The sequence below is a fragment of the Leopardus geoffroyi genome, chromosome D1 (genome assembly GCF_018350155.1).
Source record: "Leopardus geoffroyi isolate Oge1 chromosome D1, O.geoffroyi_Oge1_pat1.0, whole genome shotgun sequence".
NCBI classification, from domain to species: Eukaryota; Metazoa; Chordata; class Mammalia; order Carnivora; family Felidae; genus Leopardus; species Leopardus geoffroyi.
The window spans coordinates 3,697,830-3,717,294 of NC_059329.1; the positions used below are offsets into that span (position 1 = coordinate 3,697,830).

The 19,465-nt window shown below is 39.2% G+C and overlaps 1 protein-coding gene and 1 non-coding gene across 17 annotated transcripts in view; one reads left to right on the forward strand and one right to left on the reverse strand.

The window, feature by feature from the left end:
* Positions 1–19,465, forward strand: part of GRIA4 (glutamate ionotropic receptor AMPA type subunit 4) — a 402,642-nt gene that overhangs the window by 159,015 nt on the left and 224,162 nt on the right. The gene's annotated exons all lie outside the window — the stretch shown is intronic.
* Positions 2,054–2,160, reverse strand: LOC123602883. Its single transcript, XR_006714636.1, has one exon. It is a non-coding gene; the product is annotated as a U6 spliceosomal RNA (small nuclear RNA).

Here is a 19,465-nt window from a genome sequence, read left to right on the forward strand (position 1 = left end):
GGCCTCTCAAAGAAGAAGAGAGTGTTCGTCCATTTATTCATTCAGTTTATGCACTTACCATTCAATAAAAATGTATTGTTCACCTTGTCTGTATCGGACACTTTGATACGTATTTAGAATGCAGTGACAGGGGTGCCTGGGTGGCTCAGTCGGTTAAATGTCCAGCTTTAGCTCAGGTCATGATCTCAGATCACAGGTTCGAGTCCCATGTCTGGCTTTTCACTGATGGTGTGGAGCCTGCTTCCTTCCGATTCTCCGTCTCCCTCTCTTTGTTCCCCTCCCTTGCTTTCTCCCTTGCTTTTTATTAAAAAAAATTTTTTTAACTTAAAAAAAATTTTAATTTTAAATTTTAAAAAGTTTTTTTTTTTAAAAAGAATGCAGTGATGAGCAAGACTGTACTAGGATGAAGTTAACTCACTTGCTATAGCTTCATTAGGAAATGGCACACAAGATTCTGTTTGATAGCCAAGAGCTTGCCTTTGAGACACAGTGTGATGTTTTTACAATTGGAATAAAACTTTGGTAAGATTTTTGAGTTGATAAATTTAAGGCTATTGAATATGTTTGAAATGTTGCTTATGAACCTGAAGATCTGAATATTAAATTTTAATTAGTTACCTTAAGTAGCCACATTTGCCTAATGGCTACCTACCATATGGGACAACACAGTGTATCTAAACAATGAGCTCATTTGGAACAACATATTTTAGTTTGAGCGAGATGTCCAAATCTTTTCTCAATTCATGTAGGAAAAGAACTTAGAGAACACCCTGTGCAGAATCCTTTTTATAGTAATTTTCACATTACATTGTGTGTATATTTATATATCTTTTCTTCCCCCAGAAATACTTCTTTAAGCAGTAATTATTATATCTTGCTGCATTTATATCTTTTCTGTGTAGCATAGTAACCCCTAATAAGTATGCTATAAACATGAAGTGGATGAATGACTTAATCAAAGTCCTTGACAATAGGTATCAAATAATTTTGATGCTCTCATAACTAATCATGTAATTCAAATTTTATTAATGATTAAAATCTTTGTTTATTTTTGAGAGAGAGAGAGAGAGAACATGAGCAGGGAGGGACAGAGAGAAAGAGAGAGAATCCCAAGCAGGCTCCATGCTGACAGCTGAGAGCCCAACACGGTACTCAAATTCATGAGCCAAGAGATCATGACAGAGCCAATGCTGAACACTTAATCGACTGAGCCACCCAGGTGCCTCAATTGTTTTGTTTTGTTTTTTAATGATACCGTATTTTAATGTATCAAATAATTCCTATATTAGTCAAAATGAAAAACTCTCCTATAGAGATGGTCCTTGAATTAATTTTTTTCTTATCATGAAAAAGTATGGAGCAGCCTGAAAAAGAACATCCTTTTTTTTTAAAATATAATTTATTGTCAAATTGGCTAAAATGTAGTGTGCACAGTGTGCTCTTGGTTTTGGGGTAGATTCCCGTGGTTCATCACTTACATATAACACCCAGTGCTCGTCCCAGCAAGTGCCCTCCTCAATACCCATCATCCATTTTCCCCTCCCCCCCAATCCCCTATTAACCCTCAGTTTGTTCTCAGTATTTAAGAGTTTCTTATGGTTTGCCTCCCTGCCTCTCTGTAACTATTTTTTCCCCTTCCCTTCCCCATGATCTTCTGCTCAGTTTCTCAAGTTCCACATATGAGTGGAAATGTGATATCTGTCCTTCTCTGACTGACTTATTTCACCTAGCATAATACCCTCCAGTTCCATCCACGTTGCTAAAATGGCAGGATTTCATTCTTCCTCATTGCCAAGTAGTATTCCATTGTACATATAAACCTCATCTTCTTTATCCGTTCACCAGTTGACGGACATTTAGGCTCTTTCCATAATTTGGCTATTGTTGAAAGTGCTGCTATAAACATTGGGGTACATGTACCCTTGTGCATCAGCATTCCAGTATCCCTTGGATAAATTCCCAGCAATGCTATTGCTAGGTCATAGGGTAGTTCTATTTTTAGTTTTTTCAGGAACCTCCACACTGTTTTCCAGAGTGGCTGCACCAGTTTGCAAAAAACATGGAACGCTTCATGAATTTGTGTATCATTCTTGCACAAGGGCCAGGCCAGTCTTCTCTGTATCGTTCCAGTTTTAGTATATGTGCTGCTGAAGTGAGCACTGAAAAAGAACATTCTTGATTTAGATGTAATCAAGCTAAATATTTAAAACACTTTAAAATAATCCATATTTTTGGCATTATAAAACCTTGAATTTTTGTCAAATCTACTTAACAAGATGTCATTTTTCCTTGAGCGAAAAAGAGATGTTAATTTAAATAATATAAGAAGTCATTATTTTCTCACTTGAAATAGATGTTTTCAAAGGAAAATATTTTTTACTTCTGTGTATTGCACAGAATTGTACATATTTATGATGCATCTATGGCCATTCCCAACACCACGGGTCACAAGATGAATTTATGATCAAGGGAGAGATGAAGAGATATAAACCTAATATTTAAAAATTCTTTTTTTTTAATATTCATTTATTTATTTTGAGAGAGAGGGAGAGAGAGAATCCCAAGCAGGCTCCACGCTGTCACCTGAGACTTGATGTGGGCTCGATCTCACAAACTGTGTGATCATGACCTGAGCCGAAATCAAGCATTGGATGCTTAAATGACTGAGCCACCCAGGTGCCCCTAACATTTAAAACTTGTAAGGATCACTGTCATTATTTTTCACGCACCCATTCTGGAGGCCAGAGTAAGCAGTGGCTGGCACTATTCTTGTTTTATTTCATCCTTCTCTTTAATGCTTAATGTTCAACGTTTTATCGCATTGGCCGTTTCCAGGTTCACAGCGTTATTTCAGGGGTTGCTGAATATCTTGTGTTCAATATATGAATTATTATTATAACATTATGTAAATTGTCCCTAGGAGACATGGATTTGGCAAGACATAGAGTAGAAAACTTTAATTTGGGTTGGTTTGGCTTATTTCCTTTGGCCTGTTTTTTTTGTTTTTTAACAAAACTATATTCTACACATAGCATAACATATTTTGAAAAACCTAGGAAACAATGTTGTGGGTGGCATAATTATGTGTGCTGCTCCCCTGCGCTGAAGCCAGAGCAAGGAGGGAAGGGGGTGGAGAGGGGAGCTTGGGTGGGGAGGGCAGAGATCTTGCTATTTTATTTCTACTTTTTGGGTTTTTTGCTGCATACGTGCCTTTTATTTTTAAACTGCCTCAAATCCTTTTGCAAAAAGAGTCGAGATCTAAATCACAGAAATAGGAACAAATTAAGAGGCATGAGATACCTTTCCACAATACCTCTCTTAACTTTCCAGGAAATAAGCCTATTGAATAAATGGCTTCAGAGAGCTCGCCTGCCTTCCCTTCGGGTTCTCAGCTCCACTTCTCTATTCCTTCTCACATTGCCCTATTCTTTTACTCTTTCCCTCCTTCCTGCATCACAACATAGAGTGCTTAGGCAACATGTTTCCATGGACCTGGGAACCTCAGTCCTCTGTCACTCATTACCAGCATGGGCTTGTAGTAAACTCACGTCCATAGGTAATGTAGGGGGATAACAGAGCAGAAAAGTGCAAGGAATATGGTGTAATGACTTCAGTTCACAGCAAAATAATATCACTGGCTCTGCTTCTTCTTTGAAATTCCTTTCTGAGAGGTGTGAGATGGGGAACATTTTCAGGGATGACTGTGCACCTGTCACCTGGCCTCGGAGCTGCTCAGAGGAGTGCTGAGTGTGTAGGGGTGCTTACGAGTTCCCGCCTCCCAGTTTCCAGTTACTGCGCAGGTTCATGTGACGCCAGCACACATCTCCCATGAATTGTGCCACTTAAAATGCTTATGGCCCAATTTTCTTATTAAAAACAAAATTAGAAACACATTAGCAAAACAGAGATCTTTGATGTATAAATTCAGGAGAAGTAAGAATCTTTCAGACACTAACCTGGTGTTATCCAAGAAGGGATGAAAATTTATCTTTAGTGCTTGGTACATTCAGCCTCATTTCAGTGTATTTCCTAATCCTCAGGGAAAACACCTTTAACTGTAAAACCCTCACTGGGATGAAGAGGAGTTCCCTTTTTATAAACTTCTCATGGTGAACCTCAAGCATTTATCTTTGTTTATAATTAACTCATTAGGATTTAGACTGTTTTTTATAGCTCACTTAAATATGTTTGCTTACTGATATTTATTACATTTTTCATCAGGCTGATGATGCCAAATATTTACTTGTTACCAGCTGCCAAGTGTGAGGCTAGCCCATTCTGTCAGGAGGAGAACACACTTCACTCTGTGTTTCAAGCATGTATCACTGCCTTCCTGCTGGAGCCGGGCCAGTGGGAGAGCAAAGAAAAAAAACATGTGTAGGGGCGCCTGGGTGGCGCAGTCGGTTAAGCGTCCGACTTCAGCCAGGTCACGATCTCGCGGTCCGGGAGTTCGAGCCCCGCGTCAGGCTCTGGGCTGATGGCTCAGAGCCTGGAGCCTGTTTCCGATTCTGTGTCTCCCTCTCTCTCTGCCCCTCCCCCGTTCATGCTCTGTCTCTCTCTGTCCCAAAAATAAATAAACGTTGAAAAAAAAAAAAAAAAACATGTGTAAACATAACAATGGAGCTTCCTATGGCGATTCTAACTTGTAATTGAGGGAGAAAAAGTAATCATAAGCTGGCAAGGCAGCCCCTGCTCCCTCTACAGCATCTCCTTTGGTGGCACTGCAGTGTCTGTCTTCGGCCCTCATTAACCCGATTCCACAGGCTGGCACCTCTGCGGGTTAAGAGGGGGGGATAGTGGATGGAGGGGCACATGCATGGGGTGAAGGAACCCTGGTGGGTATTTTCATAAAGAGGGTTACATGTGCCATCCCTTTTCCCTGGGGAGAGGAGGCAAAGGGAGGCACGTGTATGTCTGTCCCCTCCCACCTTCCCTGGTTACAGAATGAAGGAGTTGAGGGCAAGTGCTGGAAGTGCCATCCTTGTGCTAAAATCCCACAAGGATGATGAGCCAGAACCATACTGCCAGACAAGGGGGTTCTCGAAGAACAGTGCCATAAAGCTACAATGAGGGGTGCTGGAAGTGCCATGCTTGTGCTCAAATCCCACAAGTATGATGAACCAGAACCACACTGCCAAACAAGACGGTTATCGAAGAACAATGCCATAAAGGTACAACAAGCGTAGGCAGAGAAGGGGCCGGAGTGAGGAGCAGGACCATAAGCAGTGTGTGGACAGATTGGACATATTCTGGAGACACACAGAGCCTACACTTGCTCTTGTGCCAGCAGCCTTCCACTCATTCATTTGAAAGAGACCCAAGTGGACTGGCAGGGAAAGTAAATATGCAGCCTTCCACCAACATTTATGCTGGGTCTGTTTGGTTGTCATGTAGAAGGCACTAGACAGATGCATTGTTGACTGACTGACAAACCACCTGTCAACATGGTCCTCCATTCACGTTTGCTTCCCATTGTTGGTGCTCAGTGTGAAGAGAAGAGCAAGAAGATCTGGGTAGGACCGTTGGAGCCCCTGCACCCTAGAAAGGTCATTGCGTTGGTCCCATTCACATGCACTGTTCAAACACACAAAATACAGGAGGAGCCAAGTTGGTGGAACAGCATGGAAGTTTTTTTGTGTCTTGCATCTATGAAATACAGCCAGATCAACATTAAACCATCCTGCACACCTAGAAAATTGATTTGAGGATTTACACAACAATCTGCACAACCTGAACCACAGAACTCAGCAGGAATTCACCCCAAAAGAAAAAGCAGGAAGAAACGACAGCCAGAGACTTAACCAAAACAGACACAAGTAGGATGTCTGAACCACAATTTAGAATCACGATAATAAGAATATTAGCTGGAGTCAAAAATAGATTAGAATCCCTATCTGTGGAGATAAAAGAAGTAAAAGCTAGTTAGGATGAAATAAAAAATGCTCTAACTGAGCTGCAATCTATAATGCATGCCATGGCAGCAAGGATGGATGAGGCAGAGCAGCAAATCAGCGACATAGAGACAAACTTTTGAGGAATAATGAAGCAGAAAAAAAGAGGGAGACTAAGGCAAAAGAGCATGATTTAAGATTTAGGGAAACCAGTGACTCGTTAAAAAGGAACAACATCAGAATCATAGGGGTCTCAGAAGATGAAGAGAGAGAAAAAGGAGTAGAAGAGTTATGTGAGCAAATCAGAGGAAAACTTTCCTAACCTGAAGAAAGACAGACATCAAAATCCAGGAACCACAGAGGACTCCCATTAGATTCAACAAAAACTGACCATCATCGAGGCATATCATAGTCAAATTCACAAAATACTCAAGCAAGGAAATAATCCTGAAAGCAGCAAAGGGTAAAAAGTCTTTAACTTACAAGGGAGGACAGATCAGATTTGCAGCAGACCTATCCACAGAAACTTGGCAGGCCAGAAAGGAATGGCAGGATATATTCAATGTGCTATATCGGAAAAATATGCAGCCACAAATTCTTTGTACAGCAAGACTGTCATTCAAAATAGAAGGAGAGATTAGAAGTAGCCCAGACAAACAAAAATTAAAAGAGTTCATGACCAATAAACCATCCCTGCAAGAAATTTTAAGGGGGACTCTCTGAGGGGAGAAAAGACTAAATAAATAAATAAATAAATAAATAAATAAATACCAAAAGCAACAAAGACTAGAAAGGACCAGAGAATACCACCAGAAACTCCCAGCTCTACAAGCAACATAATGGCAATAAACTCATATCTTTCAGTACTCACTCTGAATGCCAGTGAACTAAATGCTCCAATCGAAAGATACAGGGTAACAGAATGGATAAGAAAACAGGATCCATCTATATGCTGTTTACAAGGGAACCACTTTAGACCTAAAGACACCTTCAGATTGAAAGTAAGGCGATGGAGAACCATCTACCATGCTAATGGTTGACAAAAGAAGACTGGAGTAGCCATATGTATATCAGACAATCTAGACTTTAAAATAAAGACTATTACAAGAGATGGTGAAAGGCCTTATATCATAATTAAGGAGTCTATCCATCAAGAAGACATAACAGTTGTAAACATTTATGTAAACAGTTGTAAACATTTATGCTCCAAATGTGAAAGCACCCAAATATGTAAATTGATTAATCCCAAACATTAAGAAACTCATTGATAATAATACAATAATAGTAGGAGACTTCAACACCCCACTTACAACAATGGACAGATCATCTAAACAGAAAATCAACAAGGAAACAATGGCTTTGAATGACACACTGGACCAAATGGACTTAACAGATATATTCAGAACATTTCATCCTAAAGCAGCAGAATATACATTCTTCTCCAGTGTACATGTAATGTTCTCCAGAATAGACCACATACTGGGACACAAATCAGCCCTCAGCAAGTACAAAAAGATCGAGATCATACTTTGCGTATTTTCAGACCACAATGCTATGAAACTTGAAATTAACCACAAATAACTTGGAAAGGTAACAAATACTTGGATACTGAAGAACATCCTACTAAAGAATGAATGGACTAACCAACAAGTTAAAGAAGAAATTAAAAAGTACATGGAAGCCACTGAAAATGATAACACCACAGCCAAAAACCTCTGGGACCCAGCAAAGGTGGTCATAAGAGGGAAGTGTATAGCATCCAGGCCTTCCTAAAGAAGGAAAAACGGTCTCAGATACACATCCTAAACTTACACCTTAAAGAGCTGGAAAGAGAGCAGCAAATAAAACCCCAAACCAGCAGAAGACAGAAACTAATGAAAATTAGAGCAGAAATTAATGCTATTGAGAAAAAACAACAACAACAACAACAACAACAACAACAACAAAAAACGGTAGAACAGATCAGTGAAACCAGAAGCTGGTTCTTTGAAAGAATTAACAAAATTGATAAACCACTAGCCAGTTTAATCAAAAGGAAAGTACCCAAATAAATAAAATCAATAAGGCAAGAGAAGAGATCACACTGACACAGCAGAAGTAAAACCAATAATAAGAGAATATTATGAGCAATTATATGCCAATAAAATGGGCAATCTGGAAGAAATGGACAAATTCCTAGAAACATATACACTACCAAAACTGAAACAGGAAGAAATAGAAAATTTGTACAGACCCATAATCTGTAAAGAAATCAAATTAGTAATCAAAAATGTCCCAAAAAACAAGAGTCCAGGGCCAGATAGATGGCTTTGCAGGGGAATTCTACCAAACATTTAAGGAAGAGTTAACACCTATTCTCTTGAAGCTGTCCCAAAAAATAGAAATGGAAGGAAAACTTCCAAACTCTTTCTATGAAGCCAACATTACCTTGATTCCAAAACCAGACAAAGACCCCACTAAAAAGAACTACAGACCAATTTCTCTGATGAATATGGATGCAAAAATCCTCAACAAGATATTAGCCAACCAGATCCAACAATATGTTAAAAACATTATTCACCATGACCAAGTGGGATTTATACCTGGGATGCAGGGCTGGTTCAATATCTGCAAAACAATCAATGTGATTCATCACATCAATAAAAGAAAGGACAAGAACCACATGATCCTCTCAATAGATGCAGAGAAAGCATTTGACAAAATACAGCATCCTTTCTTGATAAAAACCCTCAAGAAAGGAGGGATAGAAGGGTCATACCTCGAGATCATAAAAGCCATATATGAAAGACCCAATGCTAATATCATCCTCAATGGGGAAAAACTGAGAGCTTTCTCCCTAAGGTCAGGAACAAGACAGGGATGTCCACTCTCTCCACTGTTATTCAGCATAGTATTGGAAGTCTTAGCCTCAGCAATCAGACAACACATAGAAATAAAAGGCATCCGGGGGCGCCTGGGTGGCGCAGTCGGTTAAGCGTCCGACTTCAGCCAGGTCACGATCTCGCGGTCCGGGAGTTCGAGCCCCGCGTCAGGCTCTGGGCTGATGGCTCAGAGCCTAGAGCCTGTTTCCGATTCTGTGTCTCCCTCTCTCTCTGCCCCTCCCCCGTTCATGCTCTGTCTCTCTCTGTCCCAAAAATAAATAAACGTTGAAAAAAAAAAAAAAAGAAATAAAAGGCATCCAAATCGGCCAGGAGGAGGTCAAACTTACACTCTTTGCAGATGACATGATACTGTATATGGAAAACCCAAAAGATTCCACCAAAAAACTGCTAGAACTGATTCTTAAATTCAGCAAAGTTGCAGGATATAAAATCAGTGCACAGAAATCAGTTCCTATACACCAACAATGAAGAAACAGAAAGAGAAATCAAGGAAGTGATCCCATTTACAATTGCACCAAAAACCATAAAATACCTAGGAATAAATCTAACCAAAGAGGTGAACAATCTACCCACTGAAAACTATAGGGGCTGGGGCGCCTGGGTGGCGCAGTCGGTTAAGCGTCCGACTTCAGCCAGGTCACGATCTCGCGGTCCGTGAGTTCGAGCCCCGCGTCGGGCTCTGGGCTGATGGCTCAGAGCCTGGAGCCTGTTTCCGATTCTGTGTCTCCCTCTCTCTCTGCCCCTCCCCCGTTCATGCTCTGTCTCTCTCTGTCCCAAAAATAAATAAACGTTGAAAAAAAAATTTTTTTTTAATTAAAAAAAAAGAAAACTATAGGGGCTTATGAAATAAATTGAAGGAGACACAAAAATTGGAAAAAGATTCCATGCTCCTGGATAGGAAGAACAAATATTGTTAAAATGTCAATAGTACCCAAAACAATCTACATATTCAATGAAATCCCTATCAAAATAACACTAGCATTCTTCACAGAACTAGAACAAACACCCCTACAATTTGTATGGAACCAGAAAAGACCCTGAGTAACCAAAGCAATCTTGAAACAGAAAACCAAAGCAGGAGGCATCACAATCCTGGACTTTGAACTGTATTACAAAGCTGTAATCATCAAGACAGTATGGTAGTGGCACAAAAACAGACACTCACATCACTGGAACATGGACCCATAGACGTATGGCCAACTAATCTTTGACAAAATAGGAATGGCAGTCTCTTCAGCAAGTAGTGGTGGGAAAACTGGACAGCGACATGCAGAAAAATGAACCTGGACCACTTTCTTACACCATACACAAAAATAAACTCAAAATGGATGAAAAACCTAAATGTAAGACAGGAAGTGATCAGAATTCTCGAGGAGAAAGCAAGCAAAAACCTCTTTGACCTTGGTCACAACAACTTCTTACTCAACATGTCTCTAGAGGCAAGGGAAAGAAAAGCAAAAATGAACTTTTGGAACCTCACCAAAATAAAAAGCTTTTGCTTGGTGAAGGAAACAGTCAGCAAAACTAAAAGACAACTGATGAAATGGGAGAAGATGTTTGCAAATGACATATCAGATAAAGGGTTAGTATCCAAAATCTGTAAAGAACTTATCAAACTAAACACCCAAAAAACAAATAATCCAGTGAAGAAATGGACAAAAGACATGGCAAAAGACATGTCATCCAGATGGCCAACTGACACATGAAAAAATGCTCAACATCACTCATCATCAGGGAAATACAAACCAAAACCACAATGAGATACCCCCTCACACCTGTCAGAATGGCTAATATTAACAACTCAGGCAACAACAGATGTTGACAAGAATGCAGAGAAAGAGGATCTCTTTTGCACTGCTGGTAGAAATGGAAACTGGTGCAGCCACTCTGGAAAACAATATGCAGGTTCCTCAAAAAATTAAAAATAGAACTACCCTACAACCCACCAATTGCACTACTAGGTATTTATCCAAGGGATACAGATGTGCTCTTTCGAAGGGACACTTGCACCACAATGTTTATATCAGCACTATCAACAATAGCTAAAGTATGGAAAGAGGCCAAATGTCCATCGATGGAGGAATGGATAAAGAAGATGTGGTATAAATATATACAATTGAGTATTACTCACCAATCAAAAAGAATGAAATCTTGCCATTTGCAACTATGTGGATGGAACTGGAGGGTATTATGCTAAGTGAAATAACTCAGAGAAAGACAAATATCATAGGACTTCACTCATATGAGGACTTTAAGAGACAAAACAGGTGAACATAAGGGAAGAGAAGCAAAACTAATATAGAAACGGAGGGGGACAAAACATAAGAGACTCGTGAATATGGAGAACAAAGAGAGAGTTACTGGAGGGGTTTTAGGAGGGGTGAAGTGCTAAATGGGTAAGGGGCATTAAGGAACCTACCCCTGAATTCATTGTTGCACTATATGCTAACTAACTTGGATGTAAATTAAAAAAATAAAATAAAAATCAAACACACAAATTATAAACAGTTGTATGGAAGTCCAACAGAGCTCTGTTTTCCCCCCATGGTCACTATATTAATGCTTCTTTTGAAATACTAAACTCGTATAGAACATTGTATCATGATAGACCCCTGAGCATGTACTCAACCTGCCAGCTGAGTTATTTAGCCACGTCTGAGGACTAACAGGAGGAGCATGTTCCTGGAGGATCCTTAGATTGATGTAATGTGGGTATCATGTTTTAGCAGTTTTCTTATCTCAGACAGAGAAACTGTAAAGCTTTTGGACTGGCTGCATCTTTCCAGCAATCCTCACCTTTCTCAAGCCGTAAGTCTGCAAATGACTTGTTATTTTCTGACAACTTAGCCATTTAAAAAACAAAAAAACTGCTTAACTGAAGATCTGGGGGAAGATCTTTCTTTATGACCTCTGACTGAACATATTGCCTCAAGATAATCTAAGATTCTCTCTCTCCCTCTCTCTCTGCCCCTCCCCCACTTGTTCCTTCTCCCTCCCCCTCTCTCTCTCTCTCTCTCTCTCTCTCTCTCTCTCTCTCCCTCTCTATTTCTCTCTCTCTCCCTTACTATAAAAATGCAACAAATGTTAATGTAATAACAGTGCACAATATAGGCTGAAATCCTTACAGTGAGAAACTTATGCCAGAGGTCAGGTTTACTCCAGTGATACGCTTTGTAGTTAGTCACCATGTTCTAGTGCTTGACTTGACACTAGATTCGAAGGGGCACAGGCACCCTGTGCCTAGATTCTAGTGCTTGACTTGACACCTCTGCACGTCCCATTCCCGCAGCCTCCGCCTTTAGTGCACATGTCTGTTTCCTCGTGTGACTCCCACTCATCCTTCAGGTGTGAGCATAATGTCTTCCAAGAGGTCTGTTCTACACACTTGCCCTCAAGTGTTAGGCCCCTTCCATGTTCCCCGTATCACACACAGTGTTCTGTCTCTTTCATTCCATGCCCTGTCACCACACTCTTTAGGGTCCACACTGGCCAGGACTCTGTCTTGCTCATTGGGTTTCCCTGAACAGGGACTGTACCTGTCATGTAGTCACACTCAGTAAATAGGAAAGGATGGATCTTAAGGTCTCATCTTCACGTATATTGACGGTGACTTCAAGATCTATGTTTAGATAGAACTCAGTCCTCACTCTTGGAGGAGACTCATGTTCATAGTAACCATTGTGTCTAAAAATCTCAACATTCCAAGAGTCGACCTATCACCTGCCCCCTTAAACTATCCAAGAAGGTATACTCTGCCTGGGAGGCTAGGAAAGGAAGAGCCCGCCCCGCTCCTGTTTCTCCTTCACGCAGTCATAGGCAAGCAGTCATCAACCTTGCTGAATGTGTGTCACATAGAAATATGCGAGTGCGCCCCTCCTCCAGTGAGAGCGTGGAAGACGGGTTTGAGAGGGACAGTGTTGGAGTCTGTGCTCAGGCCTCAGGACTCTTCATTCTCCTGCACCCACCAGCTCCGTCCCTGACTCCAATGGTGGCCTCTCAAGTCCGTCTTCCTTGTCCTTGCCAGGGCGAGCGCTCGGCAACCCCGACCTCACACACGTCACCTCTGTGCCTTAGCATCTTCAGAAGGACACAGAAATTGTACATGTTACTTTGCCAGATACTTGTCAGGGAGACCCCCCCCTGTATTTGGAAAGAATGACTTCAAAAGATACTTGTGTGATGTCGTATTTCTAGGGAAAATGCCATGGAAGATGAGAACAGCTGTTTCTATCTCGAGTTGTATATCCATAGGAAGAGTTTAGGCTTCACATAATAAAAAATACAAAATAACAGTATGCATATGCATGTATGTTTAAGTATGAATGTATGTATACACCTGAAGAATATATAATATGGAGCTGTTCTATACTGTTATGGAAGCTTCATTATCTTCCGGCATTCACACTTCTGCTATCGTTACTGTATCGTCCTCAACATTTGGCTTCACATCAAGGTCTATGGTGGCTGCTTAAGCTTCACTCATATCCATATTATAATCACTTGGGAGGAGTGCACGGAAAATACAGCCACACCACTTCCCTTCACCATACATGTCATTTTACACATGTACTTACATGCAATTTTGTGGCATAATTATATTGGCCTTCTGCAATATGCTGCAGAATATTACATTTTTTCCTGTTTTCCAGATGAGTTTGTATAATGGTCACACTAGCTTTTCCTCAAATGTTTTGGTAGAATATGCCTTAAAATATTTTGGCATGAAGTCTGAAGAACTTTTTTAAACCACTTTTCAATTTCCTTCATGATTCGGAAGCCTGTTCAGATTTTTCGTTTATCCACATGTCACATTTGTTAAGGTGTATAGTGTGCATCGGTACGAGGAACTTAGTGGATTGTGGCAGGAAATGTATTCTCTGTGATACTGGCTCTTTGAAATTTTGTAGAACTTTCTTTTCCAGTATATGTTCAATTTTAATAATATTTCAGATAGTCTTAAGAAAGAGTATTTTCTTTTCTTTTGTTTCTGTTCTTTTTTCCTGCAGCGTTCTCAATAATCATTACATGTTGTTTGAATCTTCTGTGTCTTTACTAAATTTCTGATTGCTTGACCTAATTGAGAGTTGTCCATGGACATCTCCCACTTTGGTCATAGGTTTGTCAATTTCTTGTAGTATTTTTATAGATTTTTGCTTTATATTTGATACATTTTCATATAGAATTCTTTAGAATTTTTAGTGTTTTCCTTATAAACTGAAACTTTTTAAAACTGTGTAATGAACCTCGCTCTCCTTAACTGTGCTTTCTGTCTCGAGGTCTATTTTTTTCAACATTAATGTACCTACACAAGCTTTCTTGAGGCTCCTATTTGTACAGTATATCTTTTGCCCTCTTCTTATTTTCGACTTTCCTGCATCCATATATTTTAGGCATATCTTTTGGGCAGCATAACTGCCATTATACATGGGGTAATTTTCTGTGTGTGTTGCCTATTTAATTCTCCCCAAACCCAAATGGTAAGCAGAATTAGTATCCTGTTTTATTCCTAAGACAGTTAAAAAATAGAGAACTTAAGTAATTTACCCAAAGTCACAGAGCAGCCAGTAACAGGGCGAGAACTCAGCTACTTGTCTTAGTCAACAGACTCTTGCCTTTAGCCGCTGTGTTGTACTACATACCTGGAAATTTTACATTATGTTCATTATGAGAGGAGGTGATCTATACTGAGGGTCAGCAAACTGTAAGAAGCCAGAGAGTAGATACTTCAGGCTTCTCAGAACGTATGGTTTCTGTCACACCTGTTCAACTGTGATGTTGTAGTGAAAAACAGCCATTGATAATACATGAGTGAATGAGAATGTCTGTGTTCTAATAAAGCTCTATTCATGGACACTGAAATCTGAATTTCACATCATTTTCATGTGTCACAAAATCCTATTTTTATTTCCCTCTCTCCTTCCAAACATTTAAAACTGTAAAAGCCATTCATACCTTAAAAGCCACACAAAGGCAGATGGTAGGCCAGATTTGGCCCGTGGGCTCTAGTTTGCAATATGTATATAGATTTCTATTTAAAAAAAAAAAAAAAAAGAAAGATGTAAAATATTTAGACATCATATTATTGTTTAATAGGGTTAACCTGGGTTAAGTTAAAAATCCATTAATGTGTTAGAAGCAGTTCTCCCATCATAGGCGTAAATGGGGCGTCCCTGCACAGGTATGAGCATGCACCCCCTTTCTGATGTAGGCCTTACTCATATTCCTGTGGTAACTCTTGTGATTTAAACTCTGTAAGACATGAACCAGATATGCTTTGATAAATTTTTGTTTAAAGTCAAAGTAATAATTTTCCTGACAATTATTTTCTAGGTGACTTTGTCTCTAATTGGTTGATGACTAGAACAACCTTCCGATGTATCCCAACATTAGCCAATTCTCCATCCTGTATTGTACTAGTTTGTTTTGGAAATATGTGTGTGCCACAGATATTTTTGTTTCCTTTGAGCACGTTTTACATCACAGCTCTACCTGTATGCTACATGCACGCAAATTGTAGGATAGCAAACCGAATGGCATAAAGAAGAATTTGAGATCACCGTGACAGGAGCGCTTATTGAAACGAATTTAAGGACCGTGTTCTATCTTGTGGCATATGCTTGGTACTGTGCTACATTGAGCAGGGGGTAGAAGCACAAAATAAAAGGAGGACATGGGTAAATACCAGGTTCAAAGTAATAGATTGTAATACTCCCTGGGGAGAACAAAAGAGTGTGAAGAAAAAGGACTTTTTAGAAGAAATGAGAATAAGAGAAGAGAGCCCTCCAAGTACAGCAGGTAGCCCAAACCAAGCATGCACGTGAAGTCTGAATTTGTGCAGATGCTACGAAGTCTGGTTTGATTAAAACCTTTGGTCTCAGCGCTTTACCGGGAGATGGAAAAAAGAGGCCAGCGATGTGGTTATGATGATCATGTTTCGCCCAGTTCACTAGGGTTAAGTGTTGGCCCCGTGCTATTGTGTATTACTTAAGCTGCCTTCCAAAACTTTTCTAAGAGTTTGAAACCTAACTAGAATTATTAATTCTTAATTCGTGGCAGAAAGGATAAGGTCTCCTGTGTGGATGGAATACACCAGAAGATGTTATTATCTAAACACGGGAGTCATTGTCCTAGAAGAGATTACACTCTTACTGTTTTCTAAAGTTTATTTTAAGGGTTTATTCTGTTTTTATAGATGACTGACAAAGATCAAGCAAACAAGTATACTTCGAGTACTAGAGGAAAACAGCATAAACACCCATCTTTATAACAGCCTGCAGCTTTAATTTGGAAAGTAGAGAAAATAATTTTGTGAGGGGTATTGCTCTGTGGGCTCTTTACCTACGTATACTGTGCCAAAAAGGATTCCATGTCATGAGTATTTTATGTGAGTGCACATTACGCTGTCTTTCTCACTTCATTGGGAATTAGCTCATTTTTGTGACTTTTAGAAAAAGATATTTAAGAGGTACATTTCTATCAATTCTAACTTAGGGAAGATTTGAACTATGGCTCGTTTAAAAAATTATTCCACATGTAAAGTATCTTAAAATGTCCCTGAACACAACCTTATAGGGCCAATTCAGAAATAGATGATTAGAGTATAAAATTAAAAGTCACATTTTATCACTGATATATTCTAAAGAGATTATTTTTCTGTATTTTTATATTAAACTTGATTATTTCTGTTAATTCCCATGTACATTCTTTACCTGAAACGTATGTTAGTTGAAGCATTTCAAATACCTCATTTCGTAAATTTTGTATTATCTATATTGTGTAATCTGTTTTCACTCAATTATTTAGGAAATAAATTGCATATAGAATCAGAGTCCACATGCCTGTTAAGTCTAAAAAAAATGGCTTATATAGGAACTGTAGATAGTGTATTAAGGAGTTAGCATATTTTAAATGGTCAAAATGGCTGTTCAGGTGGAACTCTTACTTTGAGAGTGAGTAGTAGTGGTCTTTCATATTAAACATGTGTCAGGGAAAGGCAGGTTGTGTTTAAAAGATGAACAGGGGGGAAGATACTTAAAGGGAATTCTTATTTTCTTAAGAAGCAGCCTTAGTAGCACCAGTGCCGCAAATTATTGTTTCTTGCCTAAGAACGTGAGAAAAGGTAGGTTCATTCTTACAATAGGTGCAAGAGACTATTAGAGACATGCAGTTGTCAGAACAAACCCAATACAATCCATTGGGCCAAATGTTACCATAGCCAAGGAGTTGGGCCCCAAGAAGTGTGTGACCAACGGTGCCTTCAGCCCTATGGCTACAGAGTCTAAGATGTGCCCTTAGAGGGAGAGGACCAATAAAGCAGTACAGCCCTAAAAAGTGGTTCTAAAAGGCCATGATGCAGCTGAACTCAGTACACATTAACACAGGGGGCAAAGAAGAACAGAGCATGGAATAGTTAAAATTTTTCTGACCCAACATAGAGCAATACTCCTGTTCAGCACTGTAATTCTGTATACAGATGTTTAAGTTAAGAAGAGAGAGTTATGTTTAAAAAAAATAGCAAGAGTGATAACAACAGCACGAGTTAAGGTACTGAAAATTAGTGTGCATTAGACAAATCGGAATGTGTTTAAAGATGTGCTAGGACAGGGATATTCCTCAAGAAATTAGGAATATGAGCTGCTTAGTGGAAGTAAATGTGGAACGGCCAGTGCCGAAGAGCGTAGACAGGACCAAATCTGAAAACATTGCTCTTGGGCACCCATAATAACTAGAATTTACCAGTAACCACAGATCTTCATAGGTTTGAAGGTTTTCATTCCTAACCTGAAAAAGAGGAGTCAGCAAACTATAGCTGGTAGACCAAATCTGGCTGGCAGCCTTTTGTTGTAATTAACACAGCCACCTCACTCATGTGTCATCTGTGGCTGCTCTCACACTGTGGTGGCAGAGTTGAAGAGTTGCCACGGACACTGTATGGCCCTCAAAGCCTAAAATATTTACTACCTGACTGACCCTCTGTAGAAGCTTGCCAACACCTGACTTAGAACCGTCACTGAAAATTGATTACTTCAATAGGATCATCTGACATAAATAAGATACTCAAGTTTGTGTTTGTTCTGTGTATTCTTTCATATCTAAGGAAACCAAATTTGCAGTATACAAAAATACCTTTTAGAAAGTATTCATAGAAGTAACTCAATAAATATTTGTCAAGTTGATTTCAGGATCTGTGCAAGAATGTGAATATGAGTACCATGGAAATAGTGTCATATATATATGTGTGTGTGTGTGTGTGTGTGTGTGTGTGTGTGTGTATGTTACTAATGTTTATATAGTTAATGTTTATTTATTTATTTTGAGAGAGAGAGGGCATGGGTGAGTGGGGGAGGGACACAGAAAGAGAGAATCCCAACCAAGTTCTCTGCAGTCACTGCAGAGCCCAATGGGGGCCTCAGTCTCACAAATTGCCAGATCATGACCTGACCTAGGCCGAAATCAAGAGTTGGACGCTTAACCAACTGAGCTACCCGGGTGCCCTGGAAACAGTATTATAAATTCACATCATGGACATAGATGCTTTTACGTGATATATTGCATTCCTGAACTAACAAAGTCCTAGTTTATTTTTTTTTATTTTTTTTTTTGTGTTTATTTATTTTTGAGAGAGAGAGAGATATGAGAACAATTGGGGAAGAGGCAGAGAGAGAGAGGGGGACACAGAATCTGAAGCAGGCTCCAGGGTCTCAGCTGTTAGTTAGCACAGAACCCAACACAGGGCTTGAACCCACGAACCGTGAGATCATGACCCGAGCTGAAGTGGAATGCTTAACCACTGAGCCACTCAGGTGTCCCACAAACTCTTAGTTTCTGTGTCTTTCACAATAATGAAGAAATATACCTTTTAGCTACTGGATAAATAGAACAAAAGCCTTTGTTTTTAAAAAATGGTATTTCCCATTCTTGAGGATACCGTAGAATCATAGGCCTGATCAAAGCCTTTAACGTAGACTGTTGAACTAGAGATTACATTAAATGCCAATTGTTCATTTGCTTTATGCATGAGCTGCATCTGTGGAAAAGCAAAACTGTTTCCCAAGCATTTAGAAGTTTTTATTGTGTATATATTTAGTAAGAAAGTAAACCTACCTAAAATGAGTTTTTACCTATCTCAAATCATATTTAGTATTTTTGTTTGTTTTAATGCTGCTTTATATTTTATGTTAACTAAATAATAGATACGGACTTTGGAAATTAATCTTGGAACCATTGCAGTGTAGTAACAGATCTTTTAATTTTAGAATGAATGTAGGCTTATTTCCAAAATCCTAATTAGGTCTGTGTATATGGCTTAATTTTGTTTGATAACTTGCATACTAACTAACTCAAGTGAAAGTAGATCAAAGGCCATACTCTCTAAGCTGGATTATTACCATAGTCTCTCTTTTCTTTTAGTATTAAAAATTTAATGTGTAAATATTAAACAACACACTACCATACAAGCAGTGGGCCAAATAAGGAATCAAACAGCAAATCAAAATGTGTCTCAAAGAAAAAGAAAAAGAAAACAATTTTCCACAACCTAGGAGATTCAGCAAAAGCAGATATTAGAGTGAAATTTGCACCATAAGTGCTTGTAGTAAGAAAAAGTATTAAAAAAAAAAGAAAAAGTGTTTGAATAAACAACTTAACATTACACCACAAGGAGCTAGAAAAAGAAGAAAGTTAGCTGAAATT